Below are 22961 nucleotides of genomic sequence, written 5' to 3' on the forward strand. Positions count from 1 at the left end.
TTTCAAGCACCTGAAGTATATTGTCAAATTGATATGAGCAACTTGCATTCTGTTTTGCTAGTATGAGAGGCATAGATGGGACCAGTGTTTGGAGGGCATGCTGGTTCCTACAGTGCCATATGGAGATCCCAGGGGTGGCTCCAGGTAAGTTAGCTCTCAATTTGGGTATATCTGTTAGGTGCCATTATCATGTGGCACTATATTTAGTATGACCCAGAAGGGCTATCATTATTATTATTAGTAGTACTGGAAATGGGTCTGGGGTGCAGTTCCCCCTGATTGGAGTGGCTGGGCTGCTGTGGGGTAGCACACTATTATATTTATTTAGCACCCCCTTTAACACTGTTATTAATCCTTTAGGTCTTTTAATTACACCGTCACTAGTGTATCACTTTTTGTATACAGATTTTGCGTTCCCTTTAATTAACACATACTAACACTTTACCTTCTCACATGTGTGCTGCCCTGGGGTGGCTGGCCTGTGCCGGTTTGTGGGGTTCTGCACCCCAGGCCCAGATATAGTATTAGGTTTAGGACCACCAGCATCAGAGGAGCCTTGTCGAGGCCTGGTGGCTTTGCCATATTTCTGCAGATATATGTAACGAAGACCTCTGGATTTCTATTATATGTAGGTTTTCAAGTCATGTTACCCATATAGTTTGGTGTGCTGGGGGACACCAGGGGTTAATCCCCATCCTGTCTCTTGCTTAGAATTACCCCTCCCTTTCAAGCACCTGAAGTATATTGTCAAATTGATATGAGCAACTTGCATTCTGTTTTGTTAGTTTTAAAATATATTATCTAGCCATCTCAGAATGTGTCAAATTACGTGCAATAATGTACAGTACAAAAGGTTTAAAACATTTTTATACTGAAACTAGAGCCTCTCAGTCTCCAAGTTTTTGAGGTGTTAGTTTGAAATCACTCACAAAATGGCTGCTGGCAGCCATATTATTCCATCATCAATGCAGAAATATACCATTAGTGTACCTTATGGCAGTGATATGAAGACAGATACGCTTCAGAAACCGCTTGGCAGCTCTCTAAACATAAAAAGGCCTGCACATTACCCTTATTCTTAGAAGTTTAAACAATACATTTTAATGAAAGAAAACACCATATTTCTAAGCACTGGTCATGTCCTACATATTTTGGATAACGCCATCTTTCCCAGCACCTACAATGTAGTTGGACCATGGTCCGGTGTAGGTGGTCCTAGGACCTCAGTTTGGACATAACACTTGGTGCTTGAATGAAATAATTCTTCTGAATTCCCGCCTGAAATTACAAAACAATTCTGAGATAGTAAAGGGGTCTGTGTCATATGAGAATGACTACTGCCCTTTTGACAACAATCTGTTGTATTTATACAAACAAATGGATACTTCTAGGCATACAAATAATAAAACTGACCTCAATAGAAAATGAGACAGCGCTTCTTACTTTGAAAAAGATTTTTTATATATATATATGAAACACAGTAAATCTCAATAACACATATGAATACCGGCCAGTATTCTTTAAAAACAATTATATATTTATACTATACAATCTAAAACAGCAAAAACCACTTGATACTTTATGGAGCTGCCAATTTCAATACTCTATTAGCTACAATGCATCTATAGTTTTAACTTGCATAAATATTCATCTATCTTCTTTGAGGACAAATTAACAGGTATAATATCCAGGTTGGGATCCCACTGTGATTATTTTCAGCACAGTTCTTTTAGGTACAACATGCAAGTGTGCCAATCAAATCAAACGGTGTTAGGCAATCCTGTAAGCATGCCAAAAAAAATTATAACGGGGTATTATAGCATGTTAGTAGAAGGCAGATCTTCCAAAGCAGTGGCAGGATAATATTATAGCAGGTTAGTAGAAGGCAGATCTTTCCAGCACTTTTTAGCCATGCACCAATTTACTGGTAGTTAATGTATAGCAGTTCTTTTAGGTGCACCATGCAAAGCACCAATTACCTCTCCCAGCAACTTCTCTCCCTTGGAGCCTTGCCTGTGCTCCAAGGCTGCTGTGTGGAGTCCGTTCTGTTCCCCCTTTAGCGCTGGGGTTTTAAAGTGAATGTGAGCCGGCCGGCTTTCAAACAAGCTGCAGGAGTACTTTTCTCTCCCAAGGTGTTCTGTTTGTGACAAACGCGTTTCTTCGCCTCCTCATTAGCATCGGCGGCTTCCTCAGTGTCAGTAGTGCTTATGTGCATACTTTGATTTTTAAATACTCATATTCGCGGCTCGCGCATGCGCACTGCGCCTGCGTTTCAAGCCTCTCTCCCAGTCTGTTTATTTTCTATACAGGCACGGAGCCAAGCCTCGTTTTCATCCTATCTCAAGACAGCTTTTTCTTTTTCCTCCATCTAGGCTTACTCCATATACCCAAGCCTCCTTTTCATTCCAAGAGTATTGAATGGGCTCCCAATGTATCCCAATGTATCAGCATTATTCCATACTGTTCTATTAACCATCTAAATAAATAAATAATATACACCTAAACACATAAACCTATTTATTAAAAATTACAATCATCAGGCGGTCGAAACCGACTTCCATCAACTCCGCCAAGATGTCGCCCACCTGCGGGAGGAGCATGAGGACCAGGACAATAGGGCGAGGAGAAACAACCTGAGGATACGGGGTATCCCCGAGGAGGTCGAGACGGCCCACCTTGACCTCTACCTCAAGCGCCTCTTCGCCCACCTGTCACCTGACACCCCAGAAGAACATCTGCTCCTGGACCGAGCGCATCGAGCCCTGCGTCCTCGCTCTCAGGACCCCTCCCAGCCAAGAGATGTCATCCTCCGACTGCACTACTTCACTGCAAAGGAGGCTGTCATGAGGGAGGCCCGACGACTGGGCTCTGTGACCTTCCAGAATACCCCTCTCCAGATCTTCCAAGATTTATCCCCACTCACTCTGGCCAAACGCAGAGATTTCAAGCCCATCACTTCCCTGCTTTCCCGTCATAATATCAAATACCGCTGGGGTTTCCCTTTTCGTATCCTGGTGTGGCACCAAGGGAAGCTCCTCACGGCTAGGGATCTACCCGAGGCTCAAAAGCTGCTCTCCAACCTGGGCATCCACACCGCTGAACAAGACGTCCACACTCGAGGCCTGCCACCGCGGCCGCAGCGGGACCCGCTTCAACCCCCCCGATCTGAGTGGTTCGTGGTCCCGGCCTCTGCGACCTCTCAGGCTCCGCCTCCTGTGCCCTGATGAACTCTTAGTTCTCTAATTTAATGTTTACTCTATACAGTTGGGTTGACCCTTTCTGGTTGCACTCCCCTACCCCGGGAGCTGTTCCACTTTAGGCCCCTCGTATCCTGAATTCCCGGCCCCTGAGATACTTTATGACCCCTCTGTTGTTACCTCCTACTGAAAAGTTATGCTGCTAAAATGTTAACCTGTTGAATCTAGACTTTTTGTTTTCTACCTACCCCCCCCCCCCCCCCCCTCTCTCCCTTCTTTTCTGGAGCTGGCGCTCCACCTGTCTCTTGTCCCTGTCTTCTCTCCAATTTTTTTCTCCTCAGGCCTTCCCAGGGGAGGTCCGCCTCCTCTCCCTCGCTAAGTGGTTTGTGATCCGCTGTCCGGACCCAATGCTGCGCCCCCTTAGGGCTTCGAGCCCTCCTGCTGGCCTAGGTGCCCTCCTGACACCTAGTCTCCCTTTCCCCTGCCAGCACCACCGGTCCTGGCCCCTACTGCCGGATGACCGACCACCCTCCCTCCCTTCCCGGTCTCCTTTCCCTCCCTCTTTCTTCCTGACCACAATCTCCTTTGCTCTATATCCTTCTTCTTTTTCTTCCTCCCTCTTTCTTTTACTCTTAGTGCTCTCCGCCTTCTCTACCTTGCCTGCCTCTTCGCTGCTTGCCCATGGGTCTCCGGGTGCTATCTTTTAATGTGAAGGGTTTGAACAGCCGTCAAAAGAGAGGTAAGCTTTTCGCCTCCCTTAAATTTCACAAAGGTGACCTGGTCTTCCTACAGGAGACTCATTTCCTACATGACTCCCACCCTACGCTGCAGTGTAGGCCATACCCTGATTCCTTCCATGCCTGCGACCATTCGGCTAAGAAACGAGGGGTTGCAATCTTGTTTGCCCGCCACCTCACCTTTGAGCTTTTAGACTCATGTGCTGACAAAGACGGACGGTTCCTAGTCTTAGTGGGGAAACTTAAATAACAAGATCTGTACTCTAGCTAACGTTTATGCCCCTAACCAACGTCAGGAACGATTTTTTACAAAACTAGATAACCTCCTCACTCGAGTCCGCCAGGGTGACCTCATACTTGCTGGGGACTTCAACTCCGTTCTAAACCCTCAAATAGACCGCTCTCCCTCTCCCCCTACTGCTTCCTCGACGGACTCCCTTCGTTCCAGATCCCTCCTCAGTCTCATGCGATCCCAGCTTCTCTATGACTCCTGGAGGATAAAAGACTCCTCCGTTCGAGACTATACCTTCTACTCTGCCCCTCATAATTCCTACTCCCGCATTGACATGATCCTGCTCAGCCACGACCTCGCCTTAAATCTCTACGAAGCCCACATACACCCACTGGTCTGGTCCGATCATGCCCCTATCTCCTGTGATCTCTTAGGTCTGGCCTCACGCCCTCGCCCCATGACGTGGCGCCTTAATGACTCTCTCCTCCACAACCAGGAGATATGTTCCCACCTCCGGGATACGATCTCCGACTACTTTTCCCTAAATGATACCCCTGATATTTCTAGGTCCACTCTCTGGTTGGCACACAAGGCGGTTCTTCGCGGACGTGTTATTAGCATAGCTTCAAAAGCTAAGAAACAATCTCTCACCCAGGTTAACAAACTCTATTAAACTCCACGCACTTGAGACTCAGCATAAGAAGTCCCCCGACCAAGCTGTCTTGTCTGAACTTCGTGATGTTAAGGCGGAACTTGATCTCCTTCTCTCCGACCGGGTGGCTAGGCGTCTTAAGTGGCTCCGCCAATCCTTTTACGAGAAGGGAGACAAGGCGGACAAGATCCTAGCGGCACGACTCCGATCCACGAGAGCCAAAACTAATATTGTCTCCATCAGAAACTCCCTCAACCAACTCGTCCAAGATCCCACAGCCATTAGAGCTGCCTTCCAATCCTACTATGCTGACCTATACAACCTCCCGCCCCCCCTCACCTGGTCCCTCCCCTCTGCCCCATTCCGATCTAGTCTCTCACTTCCTTTCAGCTTTTAACCTACCTAGATTGCCCCAGGACGCCATGGACCATCTTAACAGTGAGATCTCGGTGGAAGAAATTGCTCAGACTATACTTATGCAAAAAATTGGTAAATCCCCGGGCCCGGACGGGTTCACAGCTCTTTACTATAAAAAATTCTCTGCCCTTCTCGCCCCCCACCTGCAGTCACTGTTCAATAGGATTGTCCATGGCGACCCCTTCCCCCCTGAGATGCTGGAGGCTAGAATTGTGGTGATCCCTAAAGAGGGCAAGGATACCCTTAACTGCGCTAGCTACCGCCCTATATCGCTCTTGAACCTGGACCTGAAAATTTTCGCTAAGATCCTGGCCAACCGTCTTAACCCATACCTCCCCTCTCTTGTCCATTACGACCAGGTGGGGTTTGTCCCGGGCCGTCAGGCGAGAGATAACACCAGGCGTGCTGTCGATCTTATACACATCTCGAACTCCAGGAGATCCCCCACCATCATGCTCTCTTTAGATGCTGAAAAGGCATTTGACCGGATCTCCTGGGGTTTTCTGAGAGCCGCCCTGGAGGCCTATGGCTTGTCTGGTGGCTTCCTCACTGGCGTCCTGGCACTATACTCCGCCCCCTCTGCCACAGTTTTAATCAATGGTATCCCGTCAACCCCACTTAGCATCTCGAATGGGACACGTCAGGGTTGCCCCCTCTCACCACTAATATTCGCCCTTATTATTGAACCCCTTGCTTAAAAAATTAGAGCCCATCCAGATATACACGGAGTACAAGTAGGCCACACCGACCCTAAAATCTCCCTCTTCGCTGATGACATCCTACTCTCCCTGACCCAACCTCTCATCTCACTCCCAAACTTATTCTCACTCTTACACTCCTATAGCCTTATATCAGGATATAAGATCAACTGCTCCAAATCCGAGGCCATGCTGCTCCATGTCCTTCACCGAGAAGCTGAGTCTCTTCGCACTACCTTCAATTTTAAATGGCAACCCACAAAAATTAAATATTTGGGGATTTACCTGACCTCTTGCTATGATTTTCTCTTCCGGGAAAATTTTCCATCCCTTCTCACCAACACACTCGCTGACCTGACCTCCTGGAACAGTCTTTTCATTTCGTGGCTGGGCAGGATCATAGCGGTTAAAATGACCATAGTCCCCAAATGGCTTTATCTTTTCCAGACCCTCCCAGTGGCAGTCCCGGCCTCCTTTCTTCGCACTATCCAACGGGCCCTTGTGCGTTTTATTTGGAACCACAGACCCCCCCGCATAGCCGCCAATACCCTAAAAAGGCCAACCTCCGTGGGAGGTAGGGGCCTTCCTGATATCACACATTACTACCTCGCCTCCCACTTATCCCACATTGTCACCTCTTATGCCCCTCCGGGATCTGTATCCTGGCTGGATATTGAGGCAGCCTTCATTGGCCTCTCGGACCTGACCCCCTTATGGGGCCTGCCCCCCACCTCCCGACCCCCAACCTCTAAACTACTCCCCACTATTAAACTTAACCTTAAAACTTGGGACTCCCTCTCCCTGAAGAAGGGTCTTACTACTACTCCCTCGCCCTTGACCCCTATCTGGCAGAATCCTGTGTTTCCTCCTGGACTTTCAAAAGCGAGGTTCCGATTATGGATAAAGCTGGGCTTCAAATTCCCGACCAATTTTGCCGATCGGGGCCAATGGCTGTCCCTACCTGACCTTCAACAAAAGACCCCTTCACACCCACTTAACCCCTTCCAATTTTTACAAATACGCCACTTCCTAGGCTCCCTCCCCTCCTCCGCCTTGCTCCGCGCCCTCACCACTTTTGAAAGCTTATGTATTAACTCCCATCTATCCAAAGGCCTAATCTCCCAACTCTACTCCCTTTTACTAGCTGCCTCCCTTCCCCCTTCCCGGCCCCATGAGCTCGCATGGGAACGTGATCTTGGACCCCCACCGGAGAGTGGGGACTGGGAGGACATGAGACTGGGGATTGCTAAATCCTCTATCGCTACTGCCTTCAAAGAAACAGCCTACAAAGTATACTACAGCTGGTACTACACCCCCGACCGACTTAATAAATTCTTTCCATCCTCCTCCCCTAATTGCTGGAGGAACTGCGGGGCCAGGGGCACTATGCTCCACATATGGTGGACCTGCGAACTGCGGGGCCAGGGGCACTATGCTCCACATATGGTGGACCTGCCCGTCCATCGCTCCCTTTTGGGTCCTAGTCCATTCCCTCCTCAACTCGCTTTTGGATGCTCCTGTGCCGAAAGATCCCTGGATCTTTTTGCTATGTCTCCCTCCCCCGTTACTCAATAAATTCTCCCAGAAGCTGACCACACACATCCTGACGGCGGCAAAGTCGCTGATAGCTCTTAATTGGAAGAACCCCTCGCCACCCTCTCTCCAGTCCCTTAAAACCAAAATTTGGCACATAGCCTTAATGGAATAGATTACATACTATCTCCACGACCGGGGCCACGTCTTTGAGCAGGTCTGGGCCTCCTGGCTCGCTGCTGAACGTAGAGGCTCAGCCCCCCACCCTTGCCCCTAACTTACTCCGCAGACCCATGGGCACTACCTTCTGCTCCCCCCCTCTGTTTTCCTCCCCCTCCTTTCTTCTCTCTCTCTTTTCCCCTCTTTCCCTTTTTCCACTCTTTTTTTTTTTTTGTCTCCCCCTCGACCCCCTTCTCACTCTTTTTCTTAATCCTACCATCTCCAGGATATACACTGCGCACAGATTATACTGTGGTTCCCCCCCTCTCCCCCTTTCCCTTTCTCCCCCCCCCCCTGAACTTTATACTTGAATGTTACTGTTCTTTATTTTTTTACTAACTTTGATGTTTACCTGAAAATTTGTGGTTTATGCTGGACGTTGGTCCTGTTGGCCTCCGGTCCCTTGTGCTCATGTAATGTTTCTATACTATGCTTAACCACGTATAAATAAAGAATTAAAAAAAAAAAAACAATTACAATCATTACAGCAGGAAGCGGAGGGCGAAGTAGAGAAATAGGTGTCTACGATGTTACTAAACTGTTTAAAAAAAGATCGGACTTCTATCCACTACAATATAGGGGCCCCTATGTAGACAGCTTCTATGAAGCAACCCTTGCCAGTTTCAGGAAAATATGTGAAAAATCAGAAAAAAATCCATATGGGTACAATTTGACCCCGGGGGAAAGAAAAGCGATGAAAGGTTTACAGCAAAACAAATAAGATTTTACTCACCGGTAAATCTATTTCTCGTAGTCCGTAGTGGATGCTGGGGACTCCGTAAGGACCATGGGGAATAGCGGCTCCGCAGGAGACTGGGCACAGCTAAGAAAGATTTAGGACTACCTGGTGTGCACTGGCTCCTCCCACTATGACCCTCCTCCAGACCTCAGTTAGGATACTGTGCCCGGAAGAGCTGACACAATAAGGAAGGATTTTGAATCCCGGGTAAGACTCATACCAGCCACACCAATCACACCGTATAACTCGTGATATGATACCCAGTTAACAGTATGAACATAACGGAGCCTCTCAACAGATGGCTCAACAATAACCCTTTTAGTTAATGATAACTATATACAAGTATTGCAGACAGTCCGCACTTGGGACGGGCGCCCAGCATCCACTACGGACTACGAGAAATAGATTTACCGGTGAGTAAAATCTTATTTTCTCTGACGTCCTAGTGGATGCTGGGGACTCCGTAAGGACCATGGGGATTATACCAAAGCTCCCAAACGGGCGGGAGAGTGCGGATGACTCTGCAGCACCGAATGAGAGAACTCTAGGTCCTCCTCAGCCAGGGTATCAAATTTGTAGAATTTTGCAAACGTGTTTGCCCCTGACCAAGTAGCAGCTCGGCAAAGTTGTAAAGCCGAGACCCCTCGGGCAGCCGCCCAAGAACAGCCCACTTTCCTCGTGGAATGGGCTTTTACAGATTTAGGGTGCGGCAGTCCAGCCGCAGAATGTGCAAGTTGAATCGTGCTACAGATCCAGCGAGCAATCGTCTGCTTAGAAGCAGGAGCACCCAGCTTGTTGGGTGCATACAGGATATATAGCGAGTCAGTCTTCCTGACTCCAGCTGTCCTGGAAACATATACTTTTCAGGGCCCTGACTACGTCCAGTAACTTGGAATCCTCCAAGTCCCAAGTAGCCGCAGGCACCACAATAGGTTGGTTCACATGAAAAACTGATACCACCTTAGGAAGGAATTGGGAACGAGTCCTCAATTTCGCCTTTCCCATATAAAATACAGATAAGGGCTTTTGTCAATTCTGATACACGCCTGGCCGACGCCAAGGCCCACAGAATGACCACTTTCCACGTGAGGTATTATAGCTCCACGGATTTAAGTGGCTCAACCCAATGCGACTTCAGGAAATCCAACACCACGTTGAGATCCCACGGTGCCACTGGAGGCACAAACGGGGGCTGACTATGCAGCCCTCCCTTAACAAAAGTCTGAACTTCAGGCAGTGAAGCCAGTTCCATTTTGGAAGAAAATCGATAGAGCCGAAATCTGGACCTTAATGGAACCCAATTGTAGGCCCATAGTCACCTCTGACTGTAGGAAGTGCAGAAATCGACCTAGCTGAAATTTCTCCTTTGGGGCCTTCCTGGCCTCACAGTACGCAACATATTTCCGCCATAATGGTTTGCGTTCACTTCTTTCCTAGCTTTAAATAGCGTAGGGATAACTTCCTCCGGAATTCCCTTTTCCTTCAGGATCCGGCGTTCAACCGCCATGCCGTCCAACGCAGCCGCGGTACGTCTTGGAACAGACAGGCCCCCTGCTGCAGCAGGTCCTGTCTGAGCGGCAGAGGCCATGGGTCCTCTGAGATCATTTCTTGGAGTTCTGGTTACCAAGCTCTTCTTGGCCAACCCGGAACAATGAGTATAGGCCCTCATTCCGAGTTGATCGCTCGCAAGGCAATTTTAGCAGAGTTACACACGCTAAGCCGCCGCCTACTGGGAGTGAATCTTAGCTTCTTAAAATTGCGACCGATGTATTCGCAATATTGCGATTACTAACTACTTAGCAGTTTCAGAGTAGCTTCAGACTTACTCTGCCTGTGCGATCAGTTCAGTGCTTGTCGTTCCTGTTTTGACGTCACAAACACACCCAGCGTTCGCCCAGACACTCCCCCGTTTCCCCGGCCACTCCTGCGTTTTTTCCGGAAACGGTAGCGTTTTTTCCCGCACGCCCATAAAACGGCCTGTTTCCGCCCAGTAACACCCATTTCCTGTCAATCACATTACGATCGCCGGAGCGATGAAAAAGCCGTGAGTAAAAATACTATCTCCATTGTAAAATTACTTGGCGCAGTCGCAGTGCGAATATTGCGCATGCGTACTAAGCGGAATTTCACTGCGATGCGATGAAAAATACCGAGCGATCAACTCGGAATGAGGGCCATAGTTCTTACTCCTCTCCTTCTTATTATTCTCATTACCCTGGGTAAGAGAGGCAGAGAAGGGAACACATACACCGACTGGTACACCCACGGTGTTACCAGAGCGTCCACAGCTATCGCCTGAGGGTCCTTGACCTGGCGCAATATCTTTGTAACTTTTAGTTAAGGCGGGACGCCATCATGTCCACCTGTGGCCTTTCCCAACGGTGTACAATCATTTGGAAGACTTCTGGATGAAGTCCCCACTCTCCCGGGTGGAGGTCGTGTCTTCTGAGAAAGTCTGCTTCTCAGTTGTCCACTCCGGGAATGAACACTGCTGACAGTGCGAACACATGATTTTCCGCCCATCGGAGAATCCTTGTGGCTTCTGCCATCGCCATCCTGCTTCTTGTGCCGCCCTGTCGTTTACATGAGCGACCGCCATGATGTTGTCTGACTGGATCAGCACCGGCCGGTGTTGAAGCAGGGGTCTAGCCTGACTCAGGGCATTGTAAATGGCCCTTAGTTCCAGAATATTTATGTGTAGGGAAGTCTCCTGACTTTTCCATAGCCTTGGAAGTTTCTTCCCTGTGTGACTGCCCCCCAGCCTCAAAGGCTGGCATCCGTGGTCACCAGGACCCAGTCCTGTATGCCGAATCTGCGGCCCCCTAGAAGATGAGCACTCTGCAGCCACCACAACAGCGACACCCTGGTCCTTGGAGACAGGGTTATCCGCCGATGCATCTGAAGATGCGACCCGGACCACATGTCCAACAGATCCCACTGGAAAATCCTTGTATGGGACCTGGCGAATGGAATTTCTTCGTAAGAAGCTACCATCCTTCCCAGGGCTCGCGTGCATTGATGCACCGACACCTGTATACATATTAGGAGGTCTCTGTCTAGAGACAACAACTCCTTGGACTTCTCCTCCGGGAGAAACCCTTTTTATCCTGTTCTGTGTCCAGAACCATACTCGGGAACAGTAGACGCGTCGTAGGAACCAGCTGCGACTTTGGATATTCAGAATCCAGCCGTGCTGTTGTAGCACTTCCCGAGATAGTGCTACTCCGCCGAACAACTGCTCCCTGGACCTCGCCTTTATAAGGAGATCGTCCAAGTACAGGATAATTATTTCGGCCATTACCTTGGTAAATACCTCAGTGCCGGGGACAGACCAACGGCAACGTCTGGAATTGGTAATGACAATCCTGTACCACAATTTTGAGGTACTCCTGGTGAAGAGGGTAAATAGGGACATGCAGGTAAGCATCCTTGATGTCCAGTGATACCATGAAATTCTCCAGGCTTGCAATAATCGCCCTGAGCGATTCCATTTCGAACTTGAACCTTCGTATATAAGTGTTCAAGGCTTTCAATTTTAGAATGGGTCTCACCGAACCGTCTGGTTTCGGTACCACAACATTTTAGAATAGTAACCCCGGCCTTGTTGAAGGAGGGGTACCTTGATTTCACCTGCTGGAGGTGCAGCTTGTGAATTGCCGCCAGTACTACCTTTCTCCGAGGGCAGCAGGCAAGGCTGAGGTGAGGTAACGGCGAGGGGGAGTCGCCTCGAACTCCAGCCTGTATCCCTGTGATACTATTTGCAGAACCTAGGGATCCACCTGTGGGCAAACCCACTGGTCCCTGAAGTTCCCGAGACGCGCCCCTACCGCACCTGTCTCCACCTGTGGAGACCCAACGTCAAGCGGTGGACTCAGAGGAAGCGGGGGAAGATTTTTGATCCTGGGAACTGGCTGCTGGTGCAGCTTTTTCCTTCTTCCCTTGTCTCTGTGCAGAAAGGAAGCGCCTTTGACCTGCTTGCTTTTCTGAAGCCGAAAGGACTGTACCTGAAAATACGGTGCTTTCTTAGGCTGTGAGGAAACCTGAGGTAAAAAAAATTTTCTTCCCAGCTGTTGCTGTGGATACGAGGTCCCAGAGACCATCCCCAAACAATTCCTCACCCTTATAAGGCAGAATCTCCATGTGCCTTTTATAGGCAGCATCACCTGTCCACTGCCGGGTTTCTAATACCCTCCTGGCAGAATGGACATTGCATTTATTCTGGATGCCAGCCGGCAAATATCCCTCTGTGCATCCTTTATATATAAGACGACGTCTTTAATATGCTCTATGTTAGCAAACTATTATCCCTGTCTTAGAGTATTAATATTATCTGACAGGGTATCAGACCACGCTGCAGCAGCACTATTTATGCTGAGGCAATTGCAGGTCTCAGTATATAACCTGAGTGTGTATATACAGACTTCAGGATAGTCTCCTGTTTTTTATCAGCAGGCTCCTTCAAGGTGGCCGTATCCTAAGACGGCAGTGCCACCTTTTTTGACAAACGTGTGAGCGCGTTATCCACCCTAAGGGATATCTCCCAACGTGACCTATCCTCTGGATAGAAATTACCAGTTTCTTATTGGGGGAACCCACGCTACTTTACACACTTCATTCATTCATCTGATGGGGGAACAAAACACTGGCTGCTTTTTCTCCCCAAAAATAAAACCCCTTTTATGTGGTACTTGGGTTCATGTCAGAAATGCGTAACACATTTTTCATTGCCGAGATCATGTAACGGATGTTCCTAGTGGAATGTGTATATGTCTCAACCTCGTCGACACTGGAGTCAGACTCCGTGTCGACATGTGTGTCTGCCATCTGATGTAACGGGCGCTTTTTTGAGCCCCTGATGGCCTTCGAGACGCCTGGGCAGGCGCGGGCTGAGAAGCCGGCTGTCCCACAGCTGTTTTACGTCATCCAGCCTTGTAAGGAGTTGACATTGTCGGTTAATACCTTCCACCTATCCATCCACTCTGGTGTCGGCCCCACAGGGGACGACATCCCATTTATCGGCCTCTGCTCCACCTCCACGTAACCTTCCTCATCCCACATGTCGACACAGCCGTACCGACACACAGCACACACACAGGGAATGCTCTGACTGAGGACAGGACCCCACAAAGTCCTTTGGGGAGACAGAGAGAGAGTATGCCAGCACACACCAGAGCGCTATATAATGCAGGGATTAACACTATAACTGAGTGATTTTTCCCCCAATAGCTGCTTGTATAAACAATATTGCGCCTAAATTTAGTGCCCCCCCCCTCTCTTTTTAACCCTTTGAGCCTGAAAACTACAGGGGAGAGCCTGGGGAGCTGTCTTCCAGCTGCACTGTGAAGAGAAAATGGCGCCAGTGTGCTGAGGGAGATAGCTCCGCCCCTTTTTTGCGGACTTTTCTCCCGCTTTTTTATGGATTCTGGCAGGGGTATTTATCACATATATAGCCTCTGGGGCTATATATTGTGATATATTTGCCAGCCAAGGTGTTTTTATTGCTGCTCAGGGCGCCCCCCCCAGCGCCCTGCACCCTCAGTGACCGGAGTGTGAAGTGTGTATGAGGAGCAATGGCGCACAGCTGCAGTGCTGTGCGCTACCTTGGTGAAGACTGATGTCTTCTGCCGCCGATTTTCCGGACTCTTCTTGCTTCTGGCTCTGTAAGGGGGCCGGCGGCGCGGCTCTGGGACCGAACATCAATGGCCGGTTCCATGCGGTCGATCCCTCTGGAGCTAATGGTGTCCAGTAGCCTAAGAAGCCCAAGCTACCACCAGTTAGGTAGGTTCGCTTCTTCTCCCCTTAGTCCCTCGCTGCAGTGAGTCTGTTGCCAGCAGATCTCACTGTGTAAAATAAAAAACCTAAAATACACTTTCTCTCTAGGAGCTCAGGAGAGCCCCTAGTGTGCATCCAGCTCAGCCGGGCACAGGATTCTAACTGGGGTCTGGAGGAGGGTCATAGTGGGAGGAGCCAGTGCACACCAGGTAGTCCTAAATATTTCTTAGCTGTGCCCAGTCTCCTGCGGAGCCGCTATTCCCCATGGTCCTTACGGAGTCCCCAGCATCCACTAGGACGTCAGAGAAAAGAGATTATAATAAAACAAGCGGATAAGGGCGGTGGGGTGGTTATATTGGATATAGAGGATTATACAAAAGAATGTTATAGACAATTGAATGATAAATTCTATTGTAAATTGAAAACTAACCCCACTGCCCGATTCCACAAGGAATATATGGAATTATTGGATAATGCCCTTATGCGTGGTGCTATATCCAAGGAAACTTTAAATTTTTTGTTATGCCCACACCCTATCACTGCCAAGTTTTATTATTTGCCCAAGATACACAAAACACTTATTAATCCACCGGGTCGTCCGATTATTTCTGGAATTGGGTCCCTCACTAATGATTTATCATTTTTTGTTGATCACTTTTCGCAGGACCACGTGGGGAATCTGAGGTCCCATACTAAAGATACTCAACATTTTCTAAACATAATTAATAAGATTTCTTGGAAAAAAGAATATTACCTGATTACATGTGATGTTGAATCCCTGTATTCTAACATTCCACAGACTGGGAGAGAGGCTTGAAACGCGGGCGCAGTGCGCATGCGCGATCCGCGAACAGGGCAAACCAGACCGAGAGAGAGGCTTGAATTGTGGGCGCAGTGCACATGCGCGAGCCGCGAATATGAGTATTTAAAGATCAAAGTATGCACATAAGCACTACTGACACTGAGGAAGCCGCCGATGCTAATGAGGAGGCGAAGAAACGCGTTTGTCACAAACAGAACACCTTGGGAGAGAAAAGTACTCCTGCAGCTTGTTTGAAAGCCGGCCGGCTCACATTCACTTTAAAACCCCAGCGCTAAAGGGGGAACAGAACGGACTCCACACAGCAGCCTTGGAGCACAGGCAAGGCTCCAAGGGAGAGAAGTTGCTGGGAGAGGTAATTGGTGCTTTGCATGGTGCACCTAAAAGAACTGCTATACATTAACTACCAGTAAATTGGTGCATGGCTAAAAAGTGCTGGAAAGATCTGCCTTCTACTAACCTGCTATAATATTATCCTGCCACTGCTTTGGAAGATCTGCCTTCTACTAACATGCTATAATACCCCGTTATAATTTTTTTTGGCATGCTTACAGGACTGCCTAACACTGTTTGATTTGATTGGCACACTTGCATGTTGTACCTAAAAGAACTGTGCTGAAAATAATCACAGTGGGATCCCAACCTGGATATTATACCTGTTAATTTGTCCTCATAGAAGATAGATGAATATTTATGCAAGTTAAAACTATAGATGCATTGTAGCTAATAGAGTATTGAAATTGGTAGCTCCATAAAGTATCAAGTGGTTTTTGCTGTTTTAGATTGTATAGTATAAATATATAATTGTTTTTAAAGAATACTGGCCGGTATTCATATGTGTTATTGAGATTTACTGTGTTTCATATATACACTGCTCAAAAAAATAAAGTGAACACTAAAATAACACATCCTAGATCTGAATGAATGAAATATTCTTATTAAATACTTTGTTCTTTAAATAGTTGAATGTGCTGACAACAAAATCACACAAAAATTATCAATGGAAATCAAATTTATTAACCCTTGAAGGTCTGGATTTGGAGTCACCCTCAAAATTAAAGTGGAAAAACACACTAGAGGCTGATCCAACTTTGATGTAATGTCCTTAAAACAAGTCAAAATGAGGCTCAGTAGTGTCTGTGGCCTCCATATGCCTGAAATCTTTTTCAAAGTAAGAAGCGCTGTCTCATTTTCTTCTTTTTTCGCTTGTAAACTTGGGGTATTTGGAACTTAATCCCCGAGACTAGCTGCTAATTACTTTGAGGATAGTGGCGCCAGGTGTATGTATTTTTGTGGTGACCTCAATAGAAGGTACAAATGGGGATGCCGGAGGTCAAAATCCCGACATCACTCGGCTTCCCGACATCCAACATTCCAAGTTAGTATGCCAGGGACTCCCAGGGTTAGGCCGCAGTGGGAGTTTAGGTTTAGGCACCACCAAGGACATTAGTGTTAGGCTGCAGGGAGGCGGGGGGTTAGGGTTAGGCACCACTGGGGAGGGTTAGGGTTAAGCTGGGGAGGGAAGTACACTTAGCATTGGGGTGCCGGTGTCTGTCTCACATATCACACCCTGCAAATGTATTTGTTTTTATGTATCGCCATCCTATTTGTTGACTCAAACAGAAGTTGGTCGAGTCTGAAATCTGGCATTACAGGGAGGCAACAAAGTGAGCGCATGGCAACACCCTATATTGTGAGATATCATGGGCACTTATTGGAAGCTCTGTGCGGTTCTCAATCATATATATGGGGAAGGGAAACCTGTTTCTAGTAAATCTCTTAGCACCTAGCATGGGGATGCTGCATGTAATAATGGCTGTTGTGACAAATGACATAAAATCGGTGGGTGACGTAAGTTGCTGCTTGCAGATGCACAAAATTCCCCATTAGCCCTACGGATTCTCACATTAGCATAGCTGATCAGACTGAGGTTATAAATCTCACAAAGTGATGTTCTCTGCAATACATACAGGTCAGGTATCCCTGACACATGCACCCACTCACATCATGCATGTCTAATCAACTCTATTCTACAACATCACTCAAACATCTAGTTCCTTCACCCCTCCTATGCAAACAGTGTAGTGCTTCCTACCAAATGTAACTTAAAATGGACTATCCCCTAGTAAGCTCGAGGCACTGGTTGCAGAGATCTCAAATCACAAAGTTCCAGACATTATTAAAAAAATGTAAAACGTAATGAAGCCCTGAGGCCAGCTGGCTTCACAGCCACTTATTACAAGATCTTTGAGGCAGCACTTTCTCTAATCTTGCTGTAATGTTCAACAGCATTTTGAAAGGAAGCTCATTGCTGTAGGAAGCCCTTGCTGCTAACATTATACTAATCCAGAACGAAGGTAAAGAAACCTAAAATTGTGCTGAGATTTGCAAAATTATCACAGACACTTAGGGCTGTATTCAATAACTGTCGGAAGCTGCCATCTTGTCGTAAAGACGGCAGCTTCCGACAGAAATAGGTCGGAAGGGGTTCCGACCTATTCAATAGGGGCTCATTTTTTCCGACAAGTTGGGAATTCCCGACTTGTTGGAAAACACGTGGATCGGCGGAATAGGTGCCGATCCACGTGCTTCTGTCGGAAATGGGGCAAAATCCGACAGGTTTTGGCCCCTTTTCCGACAAACTCAATCCGACTTGAAAACAAGTTGGATTGAGGTGAGGCGGGGGGAGCGGAGATTGACGGCCGGCGGGGGGAGCTGGCTGCGGGGGGACATGTTGGCAGCGGGGAAAAGCGCTGGATGGAGAGGTGCCTGGCTGTCCCCGGCCAGCGCACCTCTCTCCCTGCAGCGCCTCCCCCACCACCACAGACATGTTCCCCTGCTGCCAGCACCTCCTGCCGGCCGCCGATCTCTGCTCCCCCTCGCCACTGCAGCACCTCTCTTCCTGCTGACAGGACGGCCAAATCAGACAGTCGGATTGGATGTCCATTGAATAGGTGTTGTCGGATTCATTCCGACAACTGCATATCAGAATGGATCCGACTCCTATTGCATATACCCCATTATCTCTCAACGGATTTGTGATGATCAGGTGGACTTCCTCATTGCTTCCTACTGGTCCAAATGTATCAAATGCACACTAATTAACGGGGAAGCTCTCTCTTTACACTGTTTTATACATGAAAACCTAAGTGATGATTTTTTTTAAAATATCTTTTAAATACAGCTGAAATTGTTGTCAATAAGCTTAACCCTAATATGCCTTCCTGCCTGCCTTCCACTTTCTGTGCACACATATGCAGTTGTTGCTAAAAACAAAACCTCTGCCTGCTCCCTGTTTATTGTATAATCTGGGGGGGGGAGTGGTTTATTAAATGTGCGATTATGCAATAGACGGCAGCAGCGCACAATATCGAACATTTTTGCAAAATGATTTAATATGCCTTCCGAATAATTTATAAAAACAAAGATGCATTCTGTCATGGATTGAGTGGCTTTATGTCCTTCTTTATACTTATGCTTAGCAGGAGTTTGTGGATTTTACAATGGAGTCAGATGCCAAGAGCAACAGCCATAGCCTAAATAACCTTTTTTTGCTGGTAGAGGAACAAATTAAAACAATATTGTATCAATTACTATTAGCTGCTTTATTAGCAAGTACTGGTATCTTACACAACAACCATCCCTTTGTCATTTGTCTCACAAGAATTTTTACAGACAGGGATGAATTGCTGAGGATGTAGGCATCACGTGTTGAATTAGAATAGCCAGTTACAACAGTCATGATTTTAAATTTCTATATATTTTCCAGCCAAATTTCCCAATATTGTGCTCTGGTGCTATCTATTGCACATTAAAGGAATAAGTATGATGTCTATAAATATAAAGCTGTGAACTATTCAACTCACAGCTTCTGATGGTGCTCTGATTGATCCTCCAGGATTACTTCAGTCAGGTGGTGATTTGCATTTGCAGGTAGGTGCACAACATACCATAACCTTGGACATCCATTATTACTATTTCCACACTGCCCTACATACTTTTAGGTACTAAAAAAGTCATCAATATCAATTTCCTACCATTTGAATGGGTTTAGAAGCCAAAATCGAATGTCTAACATCATTCTAAACATTTGGGGATTTGAGGTTCGATTTGGAGTTCGATTTAGAGTTCAATTTCAAATCGAACTTTAGTAAATGAGGGAATTCTTTGTTGGTCTATGGGAAAACATTGATGTTTTTCAGACATTCAATTTCTATTGGGATGTGAGTTGAATTTGGCAATAGAATCGACTTGACATTTGATGGTCTTTAGCAAGTCTCTTTAATCCAAATCGAATGGAAATCAAATGCCAAATCCCTTGAAACGCAAAATCAAACTTTAGTAAACTTTTCCCCTGATAGGCAAGCCCTTGGTAAACCAGGATGGGAAATCCACACTTGTACACTTTATTAATTTAAGAAAACTGTGACCCTGGTGGAGTTTCTTGATAAAGAGAAAGCAAGCAACCAAATTGCACAAAAATATACGTTATGGTAAGAACTTAACGTTGATAATGGTATTTCTACTAAGTCCACATGTTCCACAGGATAACATTGGGATATGATGAAGCGATAGCAGATTTGCACCAATCAGTCAAAGCTTTTCGGCCTCCCAGCATGCAACTGGCCCGTCCATATATCCCCGCCTCCTGGCTCAGGCAAATCAGTTGTATTCCCAAAGCTCAAGGCAGGAGCATCATAGATAACCCTAATCAGGCGAGAAGAAAACGCACACACACACCCTTCCGTACAAGACGGAAGAGGTTAGTAAGTAAAAGGATCCTCAAATCGGGTGCGTCAGGGTGGGATCCCTGTGGAACCTGTGGACTTAGCATAACGTATATTTCTCCAGCAGGGTCCACATGTTATCCACAGGATAACATTAGGATTTCCCAAAGCAATTTAGTGGTGGGGACGCTCCTGATTGGACAGGAGAATCCTTCACCCAAATTCAGTGTCGTGAAAGGCAAAGGTATCCATGGCACAATGTCTAATGAATGTGTTAATGGAAGACCATGTGGCTGCCTTACATATCTGTTCTGCTGAAGCACCACATTGTGCTGCCCATGATGGACCTACCTTACGAGTAGAGTAAGCAGAGACATTAGCTGGAACAGGGAGATCAGCTTGAGAATATGCTTCTGAAATTGTCATCCGAAGCCACCTTACCACGGTCTGCTTATCAGCAGGCCATCCTCTCTTGTGAAATCCGTAGAAAATAAAGAGAGAATCTGTCTTTCTGATGGCACTGGCATGATCCACGTAGATCCTTAAGGCACGGACCACGTCCAGCGAAGCATCTCCTGCAGAAAGGCCCGGTACCTGGAAAGCCGGGACTACAATTTCTTCTTTAAGGTGGAATTTAGACACCACCTTAGGAAGATACCCAGATCTAGTTTTGAGAACTGCTTTATCTGGATAAAAAAAAAAAATCAGAAATGGAGAACGACATGACAATGCGCCTAAATCTGACACTCTTCTAGCTGACGCCATGGCCAGTATAAAGAGAACTTTAGCTGTCAGCCATTTAAGATCCACTTTATTAAGTGGTTCAAATGGGGCAACTTGAAGGGCCTTTAGGACTAAATTTAAGTCCCAAGGCACTGTAGGAGGAACAAAAGAAGGTTGAATGCGCAGCATTCCCTGGGATAAAAGTATGCACATCCTGTAAGTTGGCAATTTTCTTTTGGAACCATACAGTCAATGCTGACACTTGCACTCTCAAGGAAGCCACCTTCAAACCTTTATCTATTCCTGCTTGAAGGAATGCTAATACCCTAGAAACTCTGAAAGACTTAGGGTCCATTTTCCGTTCACTGCACCAATGAATATAGGTTTGCCATATTCGGTGATAAATGCGAGCTGAGCATTGTTTGAATTACCTGTTGTGAGAATCCTCTTGACTTCAGGATAGAGGTTTCAAGAGCCATGCCGTCAAAGACAGTCGATCCAGATGTCTGTGATAACAAGGACACTGCATCAGATCTGGACGTTGAGGGAGCAGGAGTGGAGCATCCATCGACATTCTCTGCAGATCTGTGTACCAATGCCTTCTGGGCCAAGCCGGAGCTATTAGTATCACGGCACCCTTTTCTTGCTTTATCTTTCTCACCACCCTGGGTAATAGGGTGATTGGAGGAAACACATAAGCCAGATGAAAGTCCCATCTCACCGACAGGGCATCCACAAAGATCACTCTGGGATCCTTTGTTCTTGACCCGTATGCGAAAACTTTGTTGTTCTGACGGGATGCCATGAGATCTATCTCTGGCAACCCCCACTTGTATACTAGAGTCTGGAAGACCTCCGGGTGTAGAGCCCATTCGCTTGCCTGAATGGCGTGTCGACTGAGAAAATCCGCTTCCCAGTTTAGGACTCCCGGAACGAACACTGCGGACAAGGCTGGATGATGATGTTCTGCCCACTTTAGAAGGCAAAAGCATAACCTAGAGATACCGCTTCCTGCACCCAGGCATCTGTTGTAGACTGCTGCCATATCTGTGCAAATTGAAGAAATCGGCCCCCCACCCTGGGATCCCCCAGGTGGAGGCTCGCACCATCAGGCTGATGGTTTATTGTCTGTTTTACCAACTGGTCCTCTGGTAGCCCAATGCTTTTTAGTCTTACCAGACTTGTTGTATTGGGACTGCCAGCCATCACTTTTTCCTTTAGCTATTCCTTGAGACCGAAAGGGCCGAAAAGCTAGAACTTTAGGTTTCAAATTGTTTGTGGAAGGAAACTTTACCTTCTTGGAATCTGCTTCTGACTACAAAATATCTGTCAATTCTTTACCAAAAAGAATATTTACAGAAAAAAGGCAAAGATTCCAAAACCTTCTTAGATTCTGAATCAGCTTTCCACGTACATAGCCAAACTGCTCTGCGAGCAGCTATTGTTGAGGCTGATACCCTGGAGACAATAGTACCCATATCCAATGCTGCTTCTTTCAAGAACGTTGCAGCCTGTTTTATATGTGCTATATGGGATTTTTGCTCTCTAGATCAGGCATTCCCAACCACGGTCCTCAAGGCACACTAACAGTGCATGTTTTAGTGATATCCAGGCTTCAGCACAGGTGACTTAATTAGTAGCTCAGTTATTTTGATTTAACCATCTGTGCTGCAGCCTGGATATCACTAAAACCTGCACTGTTGGTGTGCCTTGAGGACCGTGGTTGGGAATGCCTGCTCTAGATGCTATTGAAAAATCCCCTCCAATGCATCAGCCCAGGCAGCCACTGCCTTTGCCATCCAAGCTGAAGCCATGGCTGGCCTTATGACTGCCCCAGACAGGGAAAATATGGTTTTTAAAAAACCATCCACTCTCCTATCCGTGACTCATTTAATGATGTTGAAGGCAAAGGTAATGTAGATTTTCACACTAATCGAATCACATGCGTATCTACTTTAGGAGCCACCTCCCTTTTTAAACAATCCCCAGCTGGAAGAGGGTAATTGTAATTCCATTTCCTAGGTATTCTAAACTTCTTATTGGGTGTAGCCCAAGCCTTTTCCATGATTTCCGTCAGCTGATTTGACCCTGGAAACTCAGTCCTAACTGTTTTGGGACGTTTAAACACAGGTGCCTTGGCTTTTAACACAGGCTCTGCTGAATCCTCTAAGGATAGAATGTCTGTCATTGCTTTAATTAACTCGGCTATATCCACTGAGCTGAGACCTTCCTCCTCCTCTTCGTATGCTGAAGTAGAATTTATTGCGCTTTCATCCTCCAATGAATCCTCATCTGAAACATGTGTAGCCTGTGAGGATGAAGATCTACTTACCACTGGTTTATCAGCTTGTTTCTTTTGAGAGGCTGCTGTTAGAAGTGATAACCACAGGTGGGAAGCTGGTTAATCGTGTAACCTATCCCTGTACAGGAGTTGGAGGAATTATCCATTCAGCTATACTGGATAATGGGGAACATTCCGACCCAATTGCTCGCTG

This window comes from Pseudophryne corroboree, chromosome 11 (genome assembly GCF_028390025.1).
Source record: "Pseudophryne corroboree isolate aPseCor3 chromosome 11, aPseCor3.hap2, whole genome shotgun sequence".
NCBI lineage: Eukaryota > Metazoa > Chordata > Amphibia > Anura > Myobatrachidae > Pseudophryne > Pseudophryne corroboree.